This window comes from Onthophagus taurus, chromosome 3 (genome assembly GCF_036711975.1).
Source record: "Onthophagus taurus isolate NC chromosome 3, IU_Otau_3.0, whole genome shotgun sequence".
NCBI classification, from domain to species: Eukaryota; Metazoa; Arthropoda; class Insecta; order Coleoptera; family Scarabaeidae; genus Onthophagus; species Onthophagus taurus.
In genome coordinates, this window is record NC_091968.1 from 25044428 (window position 1) to 25067831 (window position 23404).

The window sequence follows — 23404 nt, forward strand, 5'->3', positions numbered from 1 at the left end:
TTTTTGAGATATTAATTATTAAACATCTAAAGCCACGTTTGTATTTTTTACGATAAACAATCATTTTCAAAAAATCGTAATAAATCGTAGCTTTAATGAATTCTTATGAAATTATCAGCATTTGTAGTACAAATTATAAGCTATCCAATGAACGAAACAGATTTTCTAAATATCTTTTTGTTTTTGAGATATTAATTATTAAATATCTAAAACCACGTTTGCATTTTTAAAAAAGTTCATTTTGTATCTTGGATCCAAATAAGTTGACATATCTTATCAGCTTTCTTATTAATTTCATTTTTATTCAAATATCGCAATAATGTGGCAATGTAGGGTATTACTTCAGAAATGCACCAGAAGTTATAACTGCTTTTCGCAAAATCACTATGTATATGATATTAACGTCGTACGTGTTGGAAATGTACCTAAATAATTCCTCTCTGCTTCGGAATTACTTAATTAGTTCAATTAATTAAATGTATCTACAACAAGCTTCCCACATCACTTAATTATTTAGGCTTTACATTAAAGTGTAACACCTCACTAATTATCTAATTACAAATTGTATGAGAATTGCGTTAACCACCAAATTATAATGTTTATTAAACGTAATTTTATTGAGAACAAGACGAGGAATTGTTTTTCAATGTCGTTTCGCGTTCGCACATCCAAAGCACGTAATATATTACGTTTGCTTTAACGTGGTGTATTCTAAGAGACAATATTGCTTGAAGAAGGATGAATGTACGAGAGAATTCGGGTACTCAAAGTGCACTCAAACCGCATAACAACGCAAAGCTTTATCGGCTTATTCTCGCATTTTCTCACTTCGTAACTTGTCTAAAGTACATAAAACCTTCCTTTAATATAATTCGACTACAAATTTAGTTTAACAATAAATAGCTTAATCCTTTTTGGTTATAAATCGCTTTTGAAGTACTCGATAGGTTCGTGATCGTTTATTTTTCTTCACCTTAAAACAAATAATTTACTAAATTAACTTTATTTCCTTTTCTTATTCAAAAATTTTTTGATCGTTTTATTATTTAAAGCCCCCGAAAGCAATAAAATTCAGCCCGATTGTCGTACACGATCCATTTATAACGGTTTATATCAATTTAGAGCGAACGTGTGTATAACACAGGGTCGTTTCTATCGATTTTAGGTCATAAATTCGGCGAGGAACCGATCATAATATTTGAAATTTACCCGGACTCTGATGTTAAAACGTTCCGGTTCGATTTTTTTTTTTTTTTTTGTTGGAAATATTGTATTCGCGTATGAATGAGACTGAAACGGACACGTTCGTTTGGCCACGGTCCAAAAAGCAAGATTGAAATGTAAATTTTCCCTTCCCTCAGTTTTCCGAACAGACTGTCATCAAATCTGAAAACCGCAATTTTAAACCGTTTTGTATTCAATCGAAATTTGATTTGTTTTAAATTCATTAAAAAATATGAATTTTATTTTTTGAGGTTATATCACGTTGGCACATTTTGAATCACATTTAAGTTGTTTTAGGGCATTACCTCATTCCATGATTCAAACGATATAATATATACAGTTGTAATGTAATTTAGAGTCTCTTTAAGCTTTGAGTTTTCCGAAAAAGTCTCAATTATTGATTCATATCTAAAAAAAAGTGAGGTTAAAAAAGTTAGGTTTAAATTATATCAATTTAATACAAATTTAAGCAATTTTCTTTAATCCAGGAAACGAATACTTCTTAAAATTTTTAATTAAACATCTTCGTTGGCGATTTTAACGGGGGATTGTGTTTTATAACATAATTTATACACTTTATAAAATGACACCTGTCAATTTTCACATTTTGAATCACATTTAAGTTATTTTCTTAGTTTTAAGGCTATACCTAATTCCATGATTCAAACGATATAATATATACAGTTGTATTATAATTTAGAATCCCTTTAAGCTTTTAGTTTTCCATAAAAGTCTCAATTATTAATTCATATCTAAAAAAAAGTGAGGTTAAAAAAGTTAGGTTTAAATCATATTAATTTAATACAAATTTAAGCAATTTTCTTTAATCCGGGAAACGAATACTTCTTGAGATTTTTAATTAAACATCTTCGTTGGCGATTTTAACGGGGAATTGTGTTTCTGGGAGTGATTTTAATTTATAACCACTTTATAAAATGACACCTGTCAATTACTCAATCACAACGAATCGAAAATAAAGCGAATATAGCTACTAATTTCAATAATTAAATTAAAATCAATAGATGGCGCCACATAAAAATTAATTATAATTTGAAGTTTTTACACCTTTGTAAATAAATAATTCATTCAAAACGAGAATCCGTCATGAAATCCGAAAACCGCACTTCTAAACCGTTTTATATTGAATCGAAATTTGATTTTTTTAAAATTAATTAAAAAATATGAATTTTATCATTTGACGTTATGTTACGTTATGTCAAATTTTGCTTCACATTTTGAATTACATTTAACTCTTTGTGTGGTAGTTTTAAACACTCATTTTAAACTGTAGTAATCTATTCGGCGCATTTAGAGCTGTCGGTACTTTCTACTATACAAGAATAAATCTGTAGAAAAATGAATGGAAAGAATGAAGAATGTATGGAAGTGGTGTTATTGAATTTTGTTGTTCAAAAAGGCATCTCTTTCTTATAAATAGTTAGGATGATTGTTACAGATCATTTTAAAAAGAAAGCATTGAGCTTTAATTTAAAATAAGTCTCATTCTTTAATTTCAATAAACACGGCTTCCAGGAATTTTTAAATTAGCGTCTTTGTTGACACTTTTAGGTTATACGAAAATATAAGTTTTATTTCAACATTTTTTTTCTCAATATTTTTCCAATCCAACCCAACAATTATTATACATCATTTTAAAGAGAAAGCTTTGAGCTTTAATTTAGAATAAGTTTTCTTCCTTAATTTCAATAAATACGGCTTCCAGGACTTTTTAAATTAGCGTCTATTTTGACACTTTTAGGTTATACGAAAATGTAAGTTTTATTTCAACTTTTTTTTTCTCAATATTTTTCCAATTCAACCCAACAATTATTATACATCATTTTAAAGAGAAAGCTTTGAACTTTAATTTGAAACAAGTTTCATTCCTTAATTTCAATAAACACGGCTTCCAGGAATTTTTAAACTAGCATCTTTTTTGATACTTTTAGGTTATACGAAAATGTAAGTTTTATTTCAACATTTCTTTTCTCAATATTTTTCCAATCCAACCCAACAATTATTATACATCATTTTAAAGAGAAAGCTTTGAGCTTCAATTTGAAACAAGTTTCATTCCTTAATTTCAATACACACGGCTTCCAGGAACTTTTAAATTAGCATCTTTTTTGACACTTTTAGTTTATACGAAAATGTAGGTTTTGTTTCAATATTTTTTTTCTCAATATTTTTCCAATCCAACCCAACAATTATTATACATCATTTTAAAGAGAAAGCTTTGAGCTTCAATTTGAAACAAGTTTCATTCCTTAATTTCAATACACACGGCTTCCAGGAACTTTTAAATTAGCGTCTTTTTTGACACTTTTAGGTTATACGAAAATGTAAGTTTTATTTCAACATTTCTTTTCTCAATATTTTTCCAATCCAACCCAACAATTATTATACATCATTTTAAAGAGAAAGCTTTGAGCTTTAACTTAGAACAAGTCTCATTCCTTAATTTCAATAAACACGGCTTCCAGGAATTTTTAAATTAACATCTTTTTTGACACTTTTAGGTTATACGAAAATGTAAGTTTTGTTTCAACATTTTTTTTCTCAATATTTTTCCAATTCAACTCAACAATTATTATACATCATTTTAAAGAGAAACCTTTGAGCTTTAATTTAGAATAAGTCTCATTTCTTAATTTCAATAAATCCGGCTTCCAGGAATTTTTAAATTAGCATCTTTTTTGACACTTTTAGGTTATACGAAAATGTAAGTTTTATTTTCTCAATATTTTAGTTATTCTTTATTTATCTTTCTACATGTTTCAATGCACTAGTTCTCATCTTCAGGAAGAAATCGTCGAATGCATGAATATAATGTTACCATAACTAAAATAACTAAAAACCAAATACCATTTTCAATTACTTTTGTTTAATGTGGTGTGTTTAATTTTGTAGTTATGTGATGGATGAATGCAATATGCCTTGAACAATATGTTCAATATGTTCATTCGACGATTTCTTCCTGAAGATGAGGATTAGTTCCTCGAAACGTAGAAGGATAAATAAAGAATAACATCGTTAAAGTACAAATAAATGACCTTCACTTACAAAGTTTCTTAATGTTTCTTTTTCTTTTGTTAAAAAAGATTACATATCAAAGTCGAAATCAGATTATTAGTTACTAATTTACAAAATTAACGTTTAAAAAGTTGTAAAATGAAATTAAGGACGAAGTATTACATTAAGAAACTTGGGAAAATTCAAGAATCACTTAAAAATACAATACATCCATTTTAAATGTAATATTAGGAGAGAAAAGACACTTGTATATATAGGTTGTCACACAAGAATGCCGACATCAATGGATTCAGAAAAACAAACTCTATCCAATGACGCGAAGAAAAATATACGCAGTAATTTAAAAAAACAAATGTTAATACTCGCTTCAAATTGAAGATGGCGTTGGAAAAAGTTTATTTGTAGCATGAATCATAGTATTCATCAAACCATTTCATTTGATACCTACCTCATAAAAATCGGAAGATAAATGACAGAGTTACAGCTTGCGGCGTTCTGGTGTGATAACCTGTATATACAGGTGTCTTTTCTCCGCTAAAATAACGTTCAAAATGAACATTAATGGATTTAGAAAAACAATCTCTATCCAATGACGCGAGGAAAAAATATATGGAGTAAATTGAAAAACAAAAGCTAATAATCGCTTAAAATTGAAGATGGCATTGGAAAAAATTTATTTGTAGCATGAGTATGAATGAATATAAATGACTGAGTTTCTTGGGGCGGTTTTTATCTAACACCCTGTATATCTTCAATATTAATGAAGTTATAGTCAACTTCCGGTTAAAAATGTCAACGTCAATTTTGACATATTTGTAATCGTCGTGAAAAAATCTTTATAATGAGTCCAAACATGATATGTTTAATTCTAATATTAAAAAACTTAAGAAAAAAGCATTTGAAAAACATCAAAAGTAACTAAGCTTTATGAACAAGCTGTATAGCGTATCCAATATCTTTGGATACTATCATCTAGTGGGTTTAATTATTATCTGACATAATTTTAAGGCAAAATTGGAAGAAATGTCGTTTTTCAAAACATCCTGTAATGGGCACATTTTTGAAGAACAATTGAATATCTCAGGAACTATGAACGTTCTGAAATAGTAACATATACGGTTGTATAAACAAATTTAGTTGTATTCATAATACGATAAAATATATAGGGTGTTCTATTTAAACAAATTTACGTACTCTCCGTTACGCTTAAATGGAACATCCTGTATACGTGAAAATAATTTTATGTAACAGAAAATGATGAGTCAAACAACTTTTGTATAAAATATTTTTTTGTTTTTCAAACGGTTTAGTAGTTATCGACCGCCGGGATATTAATAACACACCCTGTATATGATAATTAACTTCATGTTAAATGTCAACCTTAATTTTGGCATATTTGTAGTCTTCATTAAAAATCCTTTAAAATGAGTACAAACACGACATATTTATCTCCAATATTAATGAAGTTATGGTCAACTTCCGGTTAAGAATGTCAACGTCAATTTTGACATATTTGTAATTGTTGTGAAAAATCCTTTAAAATAAGTCCAAACATGATACGTTTAATTCCAATATTACTCGAGGTATAAGTAACTTCCGGTTTGAAATGTCAACGTCATTTTGACATATTCTTAATTTTTATAAAATGTCTTAATAATCTTTGGACTCATTTTAAAGGTTTTTTTAATAAAGAATACATCATGAAAGAACACCATGAAGTTGTCTATTTGTCTATTATATGATAACTAACTTCAGGTTTAAAATGTCAACCTCAATTTTGACATATTTGTAATCTTCATTAAAAATGCTTTAAAATGAGTACAAACACGACATATTTATCTCCAATATTACTCGAGTTATAAGCAACTTCCGGTTTGAAATGTCAACGTCATTTTGACATATTCCTAATTTTTATAAAATGATTTAATATTTGTCACAAAAACAAATATAATAAATAAAAAAAAAATTAAGGTTGGTATTAATATTTAAAAATTAAATTGCTATCTTCATTGTAGCTAACTTCCGGTTTAATGTTTTTTATTCTAACTTTTTTGTTTTTTGAGATAAGTGCGTCTTGTTTGGACTCATTTTAAAGGTATTTTAATGAAGATGACAAATATGTCAAAATTGACGTTGACGTTTCAAACCGGAAGTGGTTGTATCTCCATTAATATTAAAGTTAAATATGTCGAGTTTGGACTCATTTTAAAGGATTTTTTATGAAGTTGACAAATATGTCAAAATTAAAAGTCGAAAATTTTTAATTTTCATCTAATTTTGATATATTTATCTTTTAAAACAAATGGTATTTTAGGTCTTTCGGTATTCAGCATCTTTTCTAAGATAAGTTACACCTTTACCTACGAGACAACATATAAATCTCTAAAAAATGATAAAATATCGCTTAGTAAAGTGATGTATAACTCGGTCCAATTAGAAATTCCCACACCTTTGTAAATAAATAACTCAATCAAAAAGAGAATTTTCTACTTTCAACGCGTCGTACGTGTTAGATGGGGAAAATTGCAATTCCGTTCACATGAATAAACATAATTTGCAGACCCCGAGGTTGCAATTTTAAAGCTTTTCAAAGAGATAGATAGAAAGTTTTTTAGATTACAGCGAGGAGGATGGAATTACGAACGTTGCACCCAGATTTAGCATGTTTAAAACGCGGGAGAGGAAATCTTTTTATGTAAATCTTCCCATTTGTTTAGTTGGTAAGAAGAAGTCGGGTTAAAAATCGTCCTCGAAAAACGTTCAAAGTAAATGGTACTCTTCTTCCTCTTCGTTGACCCGTATTTTTGTCATACGATTAATCTGCGAGGGAGGAAATGAAAAACGTTTAGATTAGATGAAAATTATGACTTATATCATGCCTTTTTTTTTTTAAACAAAATTTAAAAAGTAAAATTAAGTGGCAATCTTAAGTCTATCTCTCTCCTCAGAGTACATTAACGTTAATGTCTCGTGCTTTGGGTACGGCGTCAAGGGGGTTGTGGTAAATGTAGAGTCCCACAGTAAACCTCAAAGCTCGTTAATTGAACCTTGTTTCTCCTTGAACGTTTCCCGTCTCCATTCTGTAAAGGGATCGGGAATACAGAAACGAGAGTAACAATCGTGCACGTCTGTTTGTTCTTCCTACAGCAAACAAAGATCAAGATTTCAACTTCGCACTATGAAAATTTACCGTCACCGTACGTTTAATGAATACAAAATTAGTAATAAGAAAATCATTTATGGCGAATTCGTTGGAACTATCTTGAAGAGAGTAGTAATCTAATTTTAATTTGCATAAATTGACGATTTACCTCGATAGAGTTCGTTAGCGTGAGCTGTTTAAATAAGCACTGTTTAGTTTTGAATGGGGAAATATACAGAGTGTTTTAAAAGTTGGGGTACAACGATGATTATGTATAATTTTAAATTAAAATCAAGGTGAGTATTATTTATATCCTCGAAGGTGGGTTTATTTCAAAAAAATATTTTTTTGGTTAGCTGCCAAGTCGCAAGAGATGCTTTGAGAATTCCTCCGCAGTAAATATTTACTTTTCCATCTGCAATTCGAAAGAAAACGAAGAATTTCTTCGTTATTTTCTTATTATAATTCTCTCCGTTGCAACTTTTTTTTTGTAAATTCGATGTTTATAGGAAATCTCATAATTTTGTGTAACTTTTCAAGTTTCTTTGAAGTTAACTCTTTTAAGTGCGAAACGTTTTTACTATATAAATTTGCTGGCATGGCGATTTAAAGTTCTTGGCATCAAGATCCGTGTCCGTACAGACCTTAAACCGTGCATATTTCCGCGAAAATTTATGATCGATAAAGTGAATCACTGCTCCCTCTAGTACAGTTGCCAATAGATCGTAAAATACGGTCACACGAACGGTAGTGAGTTTAGTACCCAATAAAAAACCTTAAACATAGTCACATTTACAACCAATTTAGCCATCTTTTTAAATAATATAACCACAAAATATTTTTAGAATGCAAAAAAAAAGACATAAACTTTTATACCCGAATTTCCATACGTTTCTGTATATATATATATATCATCTTTAAAGATCTTAAAACTTTTATAGTTCGTGGTATAATTGTAATTTTACCCCGGATACAACCCAAACAAAATAATAAAAGCGTAGCTGTTGGATTGTTGGAAAAACGTTATGGAACTTTTGGAGTATTCGACAGAAAACGCAGTCTGTTTTCTCGTTTCAACGCTCGTAATCCGAACTAACAAAGCCTCGTAATGCTTCGAATTTAATCTGGAAGAGAGCAACAACAAAAGGGCGGATTGTGCGTCTCGTTTTAGTTTCTGCCCGCGTGATATGACACAACTGGAACGAGTCCATTGTTTGCGAGAAACCCCAAAACCCTCAGAGATTATATTTAAACGTAACCATCGATTCCATCAATCTTGTTCAAATGGTCAATATTTATTTTTAATTTTATTCTTAATACAAAAACTGTTGACAACCTACAATTGAACGAAGTTAGGCGCAAAGTTATTTAATTATTAATTGATTGAGTATCTTAATTGGACCGCGTTGTGCATCACTTGAGAATTGAGGGATTAACTTCAATTATAAAACATCTATTATATGATAACTAACTTCAGGTTTAAAATGTCAACCTCAATTTTGACATATTTGTAATCTTCATTAAAAATCCTTTAAAATGAGTACAAACACGATGTATTTATCTCCAATATTAATGAAGTTATGGCCAACTTCCGGTTAAGAATGTCAATGTCAATTTTGACATATTTGTAATCTTCATTAAAAAAGCTTTAAAATGAGTCCAAACATGATACGTTTAATTCCAATATTACTGGAGGTATAACCAACTTCCGGTTTGAAATGTCAATGTCATTTTGACAAATTCTTAATTTTTATAAATTGTCTTAATATTTGTCACTAAATAACAAGTTACTGTTGTCCATTTACTATTTGACAGTGCCCTAACCTAAAAATAAACTCATCTTGCATTCTGTCAATTATGTCCATTAAGTCTAAATATCAGGAAAACTATTAAAGTTAGATATATGACATACTTATCATTAATTAAAGGGAACTTTATGAGCAATTCAACTAGCATACAATATACAGGGTGTTCCATTTAAAAAACATAAGAAAAAGGCATTTGAAAAACATCAAAAGTAACTAAGCTTTATGAACACGCTGTATAGCGTATCCAATATCTTTGGATACTAGCATCTACCTACTGGCTTTAACTATTATTTGACATAGTTTCAAGGCAAAATTGGAAAAAATGTCATTTTTACGTCGTTTTTAAAAACATTTTGGGCACATTTTTGAAGAACAATTGAATATCTCAGGAACTATGAACGTTGTGAAATAGTAACATATACGGTTGTATAAACAAATTTAGTTGTATTCATAATATAATAAAATATTTAGAGTGTTCCATTTAAACAAATTTACGTACTCTTCGTTACGCTTAAATAGAACAGCCTGTATAAGTGAAAATAATTTTATGTAGTAGAAAGTGATGAGTCAAACAACTTTTGTATAAAATATTTTCCTGTTTTTCAAACGGTTTAGTAACTATCGACCGCCGGGATACTAATAACTCACCCTGTATATGATAATTAACTTCATGTTTAAAATGTCAACCTCAATTTTGACATATTTGTAATTGTCGTGATGAACCCTTTAAAATGAGCCCAAACATGATACGTTTAATTCCAATATTACTCGAGATACAAGCAACTTCCGGTTTGAAATGTCAACGTCATTTTGACATATTCTTAATTATTATAAAATGTCTTAAAATTTGTCACAAAAACAAAAACATAATAAAGAAAATCAGAAATACCAACATGTATTAACATTTAAAAATTAAATTGCTATCTTCATTGTTGCTAACTTCGGGTTTAATGTTTTTTATTCTAACTTTTTTGCTTTTTGAGATAAGTGCGTCTTGTTTGGACTCATTTTAAAGGTTTTTTTAATAAAGAATACATCATTAAAGAATACCATGAAGTTGTTAATTTGTCTATTATATGATAACATTGATAACTAACTTCAGGTTTAAAATGTCAACCTCAATTTTGACATAAAAATTCTTCATTAAAAATTCTTTAAAATGAGTACAAACACGACATATTTATCTCCAATATTAATGAAGTTATGGTCAACTTCCGGTTAAGAATGTCAACGTCACTTTTAACATATTTGTAATCGTCGTGAAAAATCCTTTAAAATGAGTCCAAACATGATACGTTTAATTCCAATATTACTCGAAGTATAAGCAACTTCCGGTTTGAAATGTCAACGTCATTTTGATATATTCTTAATTTTTATAAAATGTCTTAATATTTGACAAAAAAACAAAAATATAATAAAAAAAAATTAAATTAAGGTTGGTATTAATATTTATAAATTAAATTGCTACCTTCATTGTTGCTAACTTCGAGTTTAATGTCTTATCTTTTATCTTTAATTTGAGATATAAATAATTTTTGAACTCCAATAAATAAAGTCAATGAAATTTTCTTAATTTTTGAACGTATCCTAATTCAACTTAATTCTTTTTAAAGAACTTTTTTACAAATTTTTATCATTAACACGACAACTTTTATATCATACCTTAAAATATTATCTTTTATCTTTAATTTGAGATATAAATCGTTTCTTAACTACAAGAAATAAAGTTAATGAGATCTTTTTTAATTTTGACGTTTTCGAACGTATCCTAATACAACTTAATTCCTTTTAAAGATTTTTTTTACAAATTTTTATCATTAGCACGACAATTTTTATATCATAGTTTAAAATATTATCTTTTATCTTTAATTTGAGATATAAATCATTTTTTAACTCCAATAAATAAAGTCAATGAAATTTTCTTAATTTTCGACATTTTCGAACGTATCCTAATTCAACTTAATTCCTTTTAAAGAACATTTTTACAAATTTTTATCATTAACACGACAATTTTTATATCATACCTTAAAATATTATCTTTTATCTTTAATTTAAGATATAAATCGTTTTTTAACTACAAGAAATAAAGTTAATGAGATCTTTTTTAATTTTGACGTTTTTGAACGTATACTAATACAACTTAATTCCTTTTAAAGGTTTTTTTTACAAATTTTTATCATCAACACGAAAATTTTTGTAGCATAGTTTAAAATATTATCTTTTATCTTTAATTTGAGATATAAATCATTTTTTAACTCCAATAAATAAAGTCAATGAAATTTTCTTAATTTTCGACATTTTCGAACGTATCCTAATTCAACTTAATTCCTTTTAAAGAACATTTTTACAAATTTTTATCATTAACACGACAATTTTTATATCATACCTTAAAATATTATCTTTTATCTTTAATTTAAGATATAAATCGTTTTTTAACTACAAGAAATAAAGTTAATGAGATCTTTTTAATTTTGACGTTTTCGAACGTATCCTAATACAACTTAATTTCTTTTAATATTTATAAATTAAATTGCTACCTTCAGTGTTGCTAACTTCGAGTTTAATGTCTTATCTTTTATCTTTAATTTGAGATATAAATTATTTTTTAACTAAAATAAATAAAGTCAATGAAATTTTCTTAATTTTCGAACGTATCCTAATTCAACTTAATTCTTTTTAAAGAACTTTTTTACAAATTTTTATCATTAACACGACAATTCTTATATCATACCTTAAAATATTATCTTTTATCTTTAATTTAAGATATAAATCGTTTTTTAACTCCAATAAATAAAGTCAATGAAATTTTCTTAAATTTCGACATTTTCGAACGTATCCTAATACAACTTACTTCCTTTTAAAGATTTTTTTTACAAATTTTTATCATTAACACGATAATTTTTGTAGCATAGTTTAAAATATTATCTTTTATCTTTAATTTGAGATATAAATCGTTTTTTAACTCCAATAAATAAAGTCAATAAAATTTTTGTAAATTTCGACATTTTCGAATGTATCCTAATTCACTTAATTCCTTTTAAAGATTTTTTTTACAAATTTGTATCATTAACACGACAAATTTTATATCATACCTTAAAATATTATCTTTTATCTTTAATTTAAGATATAAATCGTTTCTTAACTATAAGAAATAAAGTTAATGAGATCATTTTTAATTTTCACGTTTTCGAACGTATCCTAATATAACTTAATTCCTCTTAAAGATTTTTTTTGCAAATTTTTGTCATTAACACGACAACTTTTGTATCATACTTCAAAATATTATCTTTTATCTTTAATTTGAGATATAAATCGTTTTTTAACTCCAATAAATAAAGCCAATGAAATTTTCGACATTTTCGAACGTATCCTAGTTCAACTTAATTCCTTTTAAAGATTTTTGTTTACAAATTTGTATCATTAACACGACAAATTTTATATCATACCTTAAAATATTATCTTTTATCGTTAATTTGAGATATAAATCGTTTCTTAACTACAAGAAATAAAGTTAATGAGATCTTTTTTAATTTTGACGTTTCCGAACGTATTCTAATTTAACTTAATTCCTTTTGAAGTTTTTTTTTGTAGAAATTTTTATTACTAATAATAATAAATCTGAAGACGCACGGCTAAATCCGATACTTGCTGGTTCTAGGTTTAGTGTTAGTTCTAGTTTTAGTGCAATAGAAATATACAACCTAGCATAATCTAATGCTAAGTAGGTAACAGATAATTTAACGTCTTTACTTGCTTCTAACGATTAAGACTTTAAGTCCGTAATTATGATTTATCCATAATCACTCCAATCAGTTATTTTTTGTTATATTCATAATTTTCTGTGTTCACTTGTGAATTTTGTTGATCCAACCTCATCACCACAGGGCAAAGTAATAATAAAATAGCAACAGATAGTGAGTTACTGGAATAACTCCAACATGTGTCTCTTATAATATTCAGTTTTTAGAACTCTTTGGCTATAATATTAAATTTTTGTGTCTTTAATCCACAGTATAAATGTATGGGTCAAAATTCTAACATGTATCTGAATTAAGTAAAACTAAGTGTGACATTCTACTTCGGAGTGCACCTCTAATTTTCATATATATTATGATTATATATACCCTAATAATAATATAACGTCATGTATGTCTACACTTCCTCCCGTTTTAAATCCGTTCGATCGGATGAATTCCTGTTAACTTGGTTTTGCCCTTGAGTTAATTTGTCCAAATATACACTCGATCTGATTTACTACAACTTTAACTTTACCAGCAATGAAAATGTTAAATTAAGCGATTATTAAGGATGTTAATAATAACTGGGGGAAATAACTTTCTTTCTTATTTAATGACAACACTTCGATGTCACATTATAAACAGCTACGAGGTAAATTAGGTACAGCAGCTTTCAATAATATTATGATGAATACGTCTACTGACTCAAACATGTTTCGTCATGAACACGGAAACCGTGTTATCCGCATAGAGAACACATCGAGAAAATTACTTGTCAACGGTGTAACGTATCGGAAACGACCGAACCTGTAATAGAATACTCTGTGTGTAAAGTTTATTTTGTTAATGTTCGAAACTGTTTTCCAGTAAGCTACTCTCTTGTCACCGAGTGGTACCTATTTTTTTTTTTTTCTTTTTCGATTTTGTACCAATTCAGATTTTTTTCAACTTGGGAATGTTTTGGCGATCACTCTCATTGAAAAAGCGAGGTTCGCTGTCCACCGATGATAACCAATAACTAACAGGGTTCACCCCATTGAAATGCTTCGATTCGGTGCCAACAGTGCGTTTCATCTGAGCTTAATTGGGTTTTGGATTCCAATTTGTGGTATAATAGACGTCAACAATTTTGGTTTTTTTCTTTTTTTGGGTTATTAGATTTGTTACTTGTATTAACATTTAGTTGAATATTACATTTAGATTAGTTAAGGATTTTTTTTTCGTTTTAAAACGTTCTCCACCCGTTCTAAGTGGGAGAATCGTTAAAGCTCTATATAACTTGCAAATGGGAAAAGTCTTCAGTGCCAAGTTTCGAATTTTAAATTCTAAGACAAATTTTTTTTTTGTATTTATAATAATAAAATGGGTTTTATTAATATATCGTTAAAAGAAGTGAGGTCGTTTATTCTGGATACGTTTCTAAAAGTAATTTTTGGCAAGGTCATACTGAAAAACATCTCTTGGCACTTGAGGTAATCAGGAACAACCGGTGCGAACAACGACATTTTCTTTTTCTTTCAAGACGCGATCCGAACAAAACTTATTTTTAAAAAAATTCCAAGCCAAGTTTAAAAATAAATTTTCATTGAGGAGCAAAAATAAAACTTTATATTAACTTTATATTTGTAAATAGTAATAAAGATCGTGGTTATAGTGATGATGGTTCGATCGATTTTGAGGTTGACAAGGTAGGTACATAGATTTTCATTTCCTGCCACGGTTCGCCATATCGCCATAGGTCATAACTACATTTGCGGGTTACGGAGCCGAACATCGTAAAATAGGCCACCGCAAGAGCTAATATTTACTCGCAACCACAATAATGTTTTCAAGGTAAATTACGGCATGTACTGTAAACGCAACCTACAACATTTTTCTGAAACTTCTTAATTCTTTATAACCTCACATAAATTCAAGTTTATAGCGGGGCTAAATTTAACACTTAAAGTTCGTTTATTAAAAAAACAAGAATATCATGATAAAATTAGATTAAATCTTCAATCGCAGGAGAGGACCACACAAATAGATTTGTCACGATAATCCATTAATATTCGTCTACGTGATAAATTGCACCCAATCGCCGTTATGACCAAGTTATAATCGAACATAGGGGCGTACCCATAAACGTCAAGACCTTCAACATAAGAGGGACGTTCAACCACACTCGAACTTTACTTCACTTGATAGTCATTAACTCAAATATAAATCCACTTAAATTATTGTTTTTCAACAATAATAAAAAATTTTAGAAATGATCCGGCTCCTCCACCAATTTCTTTATCAATCAAATTTAAACATTAATACAGCAAAAACCTCGATTATTATTAGGTTTAGCCGTACGTCTCTAAAGACGGCTAAATCCGATTGATTCTAGTTCTAGATCTAGATTTAGTTCCACTTTTAGATTATAAAAGTATACAACTTAGCTATCTAGCACTGTCACTAGAACTAACGCTAGACCACGAACTAGAATCATTCGGGTTTAGCCGTCTTTAGAGACGTGCGGCTAAACCCGAATGTTTCTAGTTCTAGGTCTAGTGTTGGTTCTAGTGGTAGTGCTAGATAGTGCTAGTTGGTATTAATACCTTTAGGTTGATATATACAGATTTAGTTCCAGTCTTAGTTCTAGTTTTAGTTCTATAGAAATACAGGGTGATTCATAAAAGAACCGACACAGAGCAGGGACATGTAGAGGACAATAAATTAAGATGATTTAACGTAACTTACCTCTATACTAACAATAAGTTGTACATCTGAGGAGTTATAGGCCTTCAAAGTTGGCTCTTAAATTTTTTAAAAGTTCAATATTTTCGTAATACATTAAGAAAAACCAAATTTGGTTATGAGTGTACCAAGGGTATTAATTGGTAGCAAATTAAACTCAATTGAGGCATTTCATAGAGTTGATTAAGGCTGATGGTACCCTACATTTTGGCAGATTTTTAACCTTTTGACGGATTTAATACATCACTACTTCATTTCATGTGGAATTTAATTCTAAAAATTTTCTTACTCGTATTATTTTTTAAAAAACTTTGTCGTTTTCATAAAAAACTTAAATAACTAAAGACACGTATTACGTAATGTTACCTAAAATAAGAGAAAATTTAGTAGTCGGCCATGAAATTGTACGTCAAACTTGACAAATAGGTTATAAAGTTATTTGACGACAAAGTTTTCTCCATCTTTTCTCCACCACCTTTAATTAAGTACCCAATTTTGACATTTTGGTGATTTTTTTTTATCACTAGAAAATCATTGTACCTAAACTAAATTTGTTTATGGATGATGTCTTCTTAGTTGACAATAAACAACTTATTCCTAAAAAACTTTTCTCCATCGCCTTTCATCCTTGAGTTATGATCAATTTTAACACCAAAAGTACCCAATTTTGACATTTTGGGGATTTTCTCTTTATCACCTGAAAATCATTACATCTAAACTAAATTTGTTTATGAGTGATGTCCTTTTAGTTCATAATAAACAATTTATTTGAAATATACTTTTCTCCATCACCTTTAATTTTTGAGTTATGATCTATTTTAATACCAAATGTACTCAATTTTAACATTTTGGTGATTTTTTCTTTATCACTAGAAAATCATTATACCTAAACTAAATTTGTTTATGGATGATGCTTTTTTAGTTCATAATAAACAATTTATTCCTAAAAAATTTTCTCCATCGCCTTTCATTCTTAAGTTTTGATGAAAGATCTATCTACTTTAGTTGAACCATCACATTTTCATAATTTCTCATTCTGAACAACTTTTCTTAATGATATTTTGCCGTATCATGACCAAAAAGCTTACTTTACATGAACTCAAAATTGTTGATTTTCAAAATATGAAAATATACTTAAAATTCTCTCTACACCAAGCAGGGCTTAATTCCTCAGCCTTAAAATAAAATTCAAAAATGTTTAAGTCATTATACCTCTTGTAACATCTATCCTGGGACACACTGTATAGTAGAACTAGAATCATTTGGGTTGGGCATTAACGATCCATACTAAATCGTATTTTTAACATTTCACAATTCACCAGATATATAAAATTCTTCAAGTTTACCAAAAATAAGTGTAATTCAACCAGAAATTTAAATTAATAAAGTGATTTTAGGTCCCATAAAGAAATTTTTCTCCCCAAATTTGTAAATAAAAAAAATATAACCTCACTTTTTATCCTGTCAATTTTAAATAATTTTTTTTATAATAATTGTATTATCTTTTGGTAATTTATCTCTTATTACATAAATATTTCTCGCCAAACCTTTCCTATTACGTTATATTATGGTAATGTTGAGGTTTTAATGTTTTTTAATAATAATAAAACCTTTTTAAGCAGTTACTCACCCCATCTAGCGGTAACCATCTATACTAAATCGTATTTTTGACATTTCACATTTCACGAGATACATTTTCTCCTAAAATTGTTCAATTTTACAAAAAATAAGTGTAATTCAACCAGAAAATTTATCAAGGTACGTTTTTGAACACACAAATTATTTATTTAAAGTGATTTTAGGTCCCATAAAGAAACTTTTCTTCCCAAATTTGCAAGTAAATATAATATAACCTCACTTTTCATCCAGTCAATTTTAAATATTTTTTTGTATTATAATAATTTTACTATCTTTTGATATAATATACCAAAAGATAGCTACTTTACATTTTTTACGTTAAATTCTTGTAATGTTGAGGTTTTAATTTTTTTTAATAATAATAAAGTCTTTTTTAATCAGTTACCCGCACCATCTAGCGGTAACCATCCATACTCAATCGTATTTTTGACATTTAACAATTCACCAAATGCATTCTTCCTAAAAATCTCTAAGTTTATCAAAAAATAAGTATGATTCAACAAGAAAATCCATCAAATTACGTGTTTGAATACGCAAGGTATTCATTTAAGGGCATTTTAAGTTCCAGGAAAGATTTTTATTCTTCAAATTAATCAGGAAAACAACTTTTATCGAAATATAACCTAACTTTTTTCTCCTCACTTTCGTGGCAAACAATTTAGTAAGTTGATAGACGCTTTTATGTAATTATTATAGTTTATTGATATATATGAATACAAAAAGTTCATAAATATAAAATCTATTTTTTTAATTAAAAAGACTTACGCGCCATCTCTTATTAACAAACCATATTATAAGACGAAACGTCAAATTTGACACATCAATGACATAGCACGTTGTACTCAGATATTGACAATATAATATTAAGCGGCCCTTACACGATCAATAGTATTGACAATACAACCATGAATCCTCGTGGTAACCAGTCTCAATACTTCACTACCTTACATGATCAATAAGTTAACTTTTTACCACGAACAGGGTGAATCTACATACGTAATGATAAATAAGGATAATGGTACAAAAGCTTGCGTAGCTTTTATTTTGGCGCTTGGATTATTACTTGATGAAAGAATGGTTGAAGAAGAGAGATGAATATTCTTATCTAGTACTGTTGACAAAAAATCAACCTCTGCGGTGTTGATGATTACAAAACTACTTTTGAATGGATGAAAGTTCCTTTAACAAACAAATCGTTATAGGTGGTTGAACCATTTTTGAAAAGACAGGATAGCAATATGAGAGAAAGTACAAGTGTTAGGGAAAGATTAGCCTTAACCCTGAGGTACTTGGCCACAGGAAGAAATGTTGAAGACTTGAAGTTTTCTGTTATAATGTCCCCAGCAACTATCAGCAAAGCTGTAATTGAAACCTTTAGATATGTCCTACAAGACATGAACCAACTGGAGGAACCAACACTATCTTCATCGTGTTGAACATCAACAACGTAAGTTAATGGGTCGGTCATTTTCACCACTTATTCACAGGCAACTGAGTGTAATATAGAAAATAAGAATTAAACCTGTTTTCAAATCATCTGGGTTAACCCTTTAACGCTTAGTGGCTTCTATAGAGACCACTTATCAATAAGGTCAAATAGCTGCATTACCACAACTAAATAGTTTCTAAAAACGAAAAAATAATTTGCTCGTTAAGGCTCCTTAACCGAGTCTGTCACCGTAGATTTCGAATTACTTCCTTATTTATTAATGGATTGGATTAATTTATCATTTGTCATGTTTCTACAATAGTTATGCATCCGGGACAAGAACAGAAAATGAAATTTGAAGAAAAATATTGCCTTATTTTTGAAAATAGTAAGATTTTTACGATTTTTCTTCTTGGCCCGGATGTAAAACAATAAAATAGAAACATTATTCCTGTAGCACTTTTACGAAATATTAATAATAAACCCGTAATTAGTAATTTACGGTTTTACATTAAATTTTAATATTTTGGAATATATTTTATCTACAACTATTGAATTATCTATTCGTTATACAATTGATTTTTGACGGGTAATGACACTCATTACCCATGACAGACAAAGTGTTGAATAATGAGGCCATTATTCCACACTTCTGACACTGCCTACTAATCAAAAAATAAAATATTAACAGAAATGACAGCTTTCTTATATTGAGGTTATGTCTGAAATGTCTATCAAGTTTATTTTTTTTTCGTTTTTTTGATTTTTTTTTCAAAATTAAATAGTTGTAGATAAAGTATAGTATTCAACTTGCGTATAATGGATGTTACCCACTCAGATTACAACACTCGCTCGCTCGTGTTGCAACTTCTTCTTCGTGGGTAACAGCCGCCATTATACGCTTGTTGAATAATATACTATTACTTCCCGGACCTCACGAGCGATGATTGGTTAATGAAAAAAACATGTGGGCTGGCTATGTGAATCTCTGGCGAGTGGTTTGTAACGTAAAAAAACCGCAGACATAGATAAAAAACAAGTTTGTAGACATAGTTCTTGTCTACCGACTGCATACTATGAAAGGGGAGGAAGCTTACTTTTTCTGATATCGTGCTATACAATGTTCTGATTATCGATTTGCGCGTAAATACGAACCAAAAGTGTATTTTTATATTATTATTATTTTATATAAATACAGGGTGATTCTCAACCTATACGCATAAACTTGGAGATTTACTACTCACGACGAATAATGACTAATAGGCAAAAAAATTTGTAGTAAAAGATTTTTTGTTTCATAGATATCCGTGATATTAACTATCAAGAATACATAGAACATTTTAAAATAACATCACAGCAAGTGTTCGAAGTGATTTCCCATATTTTCTATCAATTGGCCTCCCGGAATCCACGATCTCCCATTAGCGCGGTCTAAACCAGGGTGTTGGCGAATTGTCTGGGCAGCAGCATGTAAATGATTTTGCAATATTGGCTCAGTATTAACTTCCGTTACGTACACTTTGCTTTTTAAGTGACCCGACAAGTAAAAATCAAGAGGGTTGAGGCTGGGCGATCACGGTAGCCAGGTCATTGGACCATCTCGACCTATTCATTTTCCAGGAAACACATTATTTAGATTTAGAGAAACTAAAAAACTTTTACTAATAATGAATAAATCCTCGAGTTTATGTGTATAGGTTGAGAATCACCCTGTATACTTTCAAGTAACACTAGGGAAGTGCCATACGGCGATTTTCTTGAAACTTGACATACAAGTAGGGTATGGAAAAATATTCGACACGTGTATTGTCATTTTTGCCCGATCGCCGTTTTAAAGGTAGAAATCACCCTTTCCGATTTTAGAGATATGTTCGATTATTTTACGAATTATTTTTACGATTGTTGAGAAATTATGTCACTAGGGGTTTTTCTTCTATTTTCTTCTGGTTTACTTCTGTTTCAAAAACTGCAACAACTTGTGTGTACTCTGCAATGATATTGCAATAATTAAATATGCTTGGTGTTTGACATCAATGTACATGCAGCACTTCTTTGCGGTAACAAACGGCAACCCTTCACATTACTGTCTGTACTAATTTTAAAGTATAGGTCAAAAAGCTCCCCGATTGCAAGCAACTATTTACTAATTTTGGGTTTCACCGATATTTAATTTATTATTTTTATTCAATATAAATTTAGTTTAATAAATTTTAGGTACCCACAGTTCTTAATTGTTTCAGGTTGTAAATACATTATTCATAAATCTATTTATTCATTCCTTCATTGATAAAATGCATATTACTCAATAGGAAAACAGTGGGAATGTCTTGCCAGTACATGCTATCCTTTTTTGAACTTTCGTTTCTCTGTCGTCAAACATATTCTCATCAAGCGGTTAAGGAGCCTTAAAGGGTTAAAATAACATGTTTTTCAGTGTGTTAATAGACATGTTTTGTTATTGTTATAATTAAATAAAAGTAGGTATTTAATTTTGAACGTTGAGTTTATTACACTGAGTATCGATGGAAATATTGGCGCCAACTCTACATGGTCAATAGTATTGTCTATTTCTAGTATTGATGTCCTAAAATCAGAAAATCCGGATTTTTATCAATACTCCATCAATATTTACCGTCAATAAAATTTTTCACCTTACACTGCTAATATTACTGTCAATATGCTAAGGTATTGTCAATATTATTGATCGTGTAAGGGCCGCTTAGTAACAGTGCTAGTGTAGAACAAGAATTAACACTAGACCGCGAACTAGAAATATTCGGGTTGGGTTGGGGAATTTTTCTAGTTCTAGGTCTAGTGTTACTTCTAGTTTTAGTTATTATTCAGGGTATATTTTTCATTTAAAATTTTTCTTACATGTTTTTGGTTATTACAAACACCCCCTCTTCCCTGTATTAATATCAATGTTTTACCGTATTGAAAAAAATATGTACATTAATTTGCTAAATGTCGGCTTTGTCCTTTCGGTATTAACTAATAAACTTCCGGGCGAAGCCGTGCTGGGCATCAAGTTATAATTAGGTCAATAAAGTCTCCTCGTAGTTCAGGTATTCGTAGCAACGCTGTGTGGGTTTACGTGAAAGTCCACCGACCATTTGCATTCCACCTCTTAAAACATTACGCCCACTTTTACATAATTAAAACGTATAATGGCCGGGTTCAATTTATTTAATTGAGATTTTCGTTCAACTTCATATTACGACTTCAACGTTTTCTCTTCGGGAAAGATTTTTTATGATTCAACAAAAAATAAAGGTTACTCTGTCATGTTTGCGCTGAAAGGGATTGATATCTACATATACTGTGAATAGAGAGGCTTGTGCAATTTGATCATTTGCAATCCGCGATTCCCTTTGTTCTGTCCGCGTTTCAGATAACTCTTCCGGTTCAAACTATCGTACATAATTACATTTTGTCGATTAAGCACGTACTGTTATGAACTTTGTGGTATTATTAACTATGGGGACTAGTTTATATCGTATATTACTAATTTGTTACTTAATAAAGTGCAAAACTTTTCAAATTCGTGCAACATCGTTTCATTCGAAATCAGCTTTTTTAGAGCCATCGTATACGAACGGTTCTCTCTCTCAATTATCCAGTACCCGAAACGCTTTCCAATTATCCTGATAGAACCGGACCCAAACCGTAGAAATCGTAGGAAGACGTTCTCAACCGGACGAGAACCAATTTCGCGAAAAAGCGAACGGCAATTTAGCGTTTTCAGATAGAGAACGAAAAAAGAAATTTCACCCTTCCTACAAAACTCAACTCAACTCGACTGGCATTGAGAAACGTTTAGATTCCCATTTTTAAAATAAAAAAAACTAATTTTTTCTTATAAATCAAGCAACGTATTCATTTAGACGGCCTTCTTGTCTAAAATATATCGGAGAATATCTTGTGGGGTTGAAACAATGAGGGTGCAATAAGCCCGAAATTGTCTGCACGTCACCCCGACGTCACGGGAATTAAGTCATAAATCGTGCGGAAAGTGTTTTTGGAGGCGGAATCGTTTCTCTTCACCAGTCGAGAAAGAAAAAAGCAAAAAAAAGGGATAACACAAAAAACGGTTTTTGATGCGAAAAAAGAAATTAACTAAAATAATTGGCGGAGGAGCCGGAATTGAATTGATTCATATCGAATTTTATGCTTAATTTTGCCAAGTCACGCCCGAACAATTTCGAAATGTCACATTTCGATAACAGAGCAACTAAAATCGCGAAACAACGAGTTCTAGAATCAAATTCTCGTAATTATAATTGACGTGGACGAATTTGCGGCAATTTCGTTCGGATGTCGTAGTCGTTTGAAAATGTACTCATTCAAAAAGTGATTATTACATTTTAATTAAATCAGACAATCGGGAATAATAAAGCAAACGGATACTGCGTTTAATTTAATTTCATTTCATTTTAAAAGCTGTGATATTTATTATCGTTTAATGAATAACTCTCTAAATCAGATCATTTTTATCCAAATCATTTTCGTCTAGAAAAAAACTATATTGGGAGCTTTCCTTGACATAGAGGGATCTTTTGACAAAACCACTTTTAGAAGTATTAATTTGGTATTGGAATCTCGAAGAGTGCCTTTGGTGGATAAAAACAATGTTAACAAGCAGACTTTACCGATTGCCTGAGATAGATGC

At 29.6% G+C, this 23404-nt stretch overlaps 1 protein-coding gene across 6 annotated transcripts in view; it reads right to left on the reverse strand.

Moving 5' to 3' along the window:
• LOC111423536 (1-phosphatidylinositol 4,5-bisphosphate phosphodiesterase epsilon-1-like) overlaps positions 1 to 23404 on the reverse strand; it is a 169523-nt gene that overhangs the window by 55574 nt on the left and 90545 nt on the right. Inside the window, exons 1-2 of one of the 6 annotated variants that reach the window (XM_071195456.1) lie at positions 1686 to 1932; positions 1530 to 1632 (exon numbers count right to left, since the gene is read on the reverse strand). The exons of the other annotated variants lie outside the window; for them this stretch is intronic. The gene's annotated coding sequence lies outside the window, so the exon portion shown is untranslated. Of the gene's footprint in view, positions 1 to 1529; positions 1633 to 1685; positions 1933 to 23404 lie in introns of those variants that run through there. 6 annotated transcript variants of the gene reach the window in all.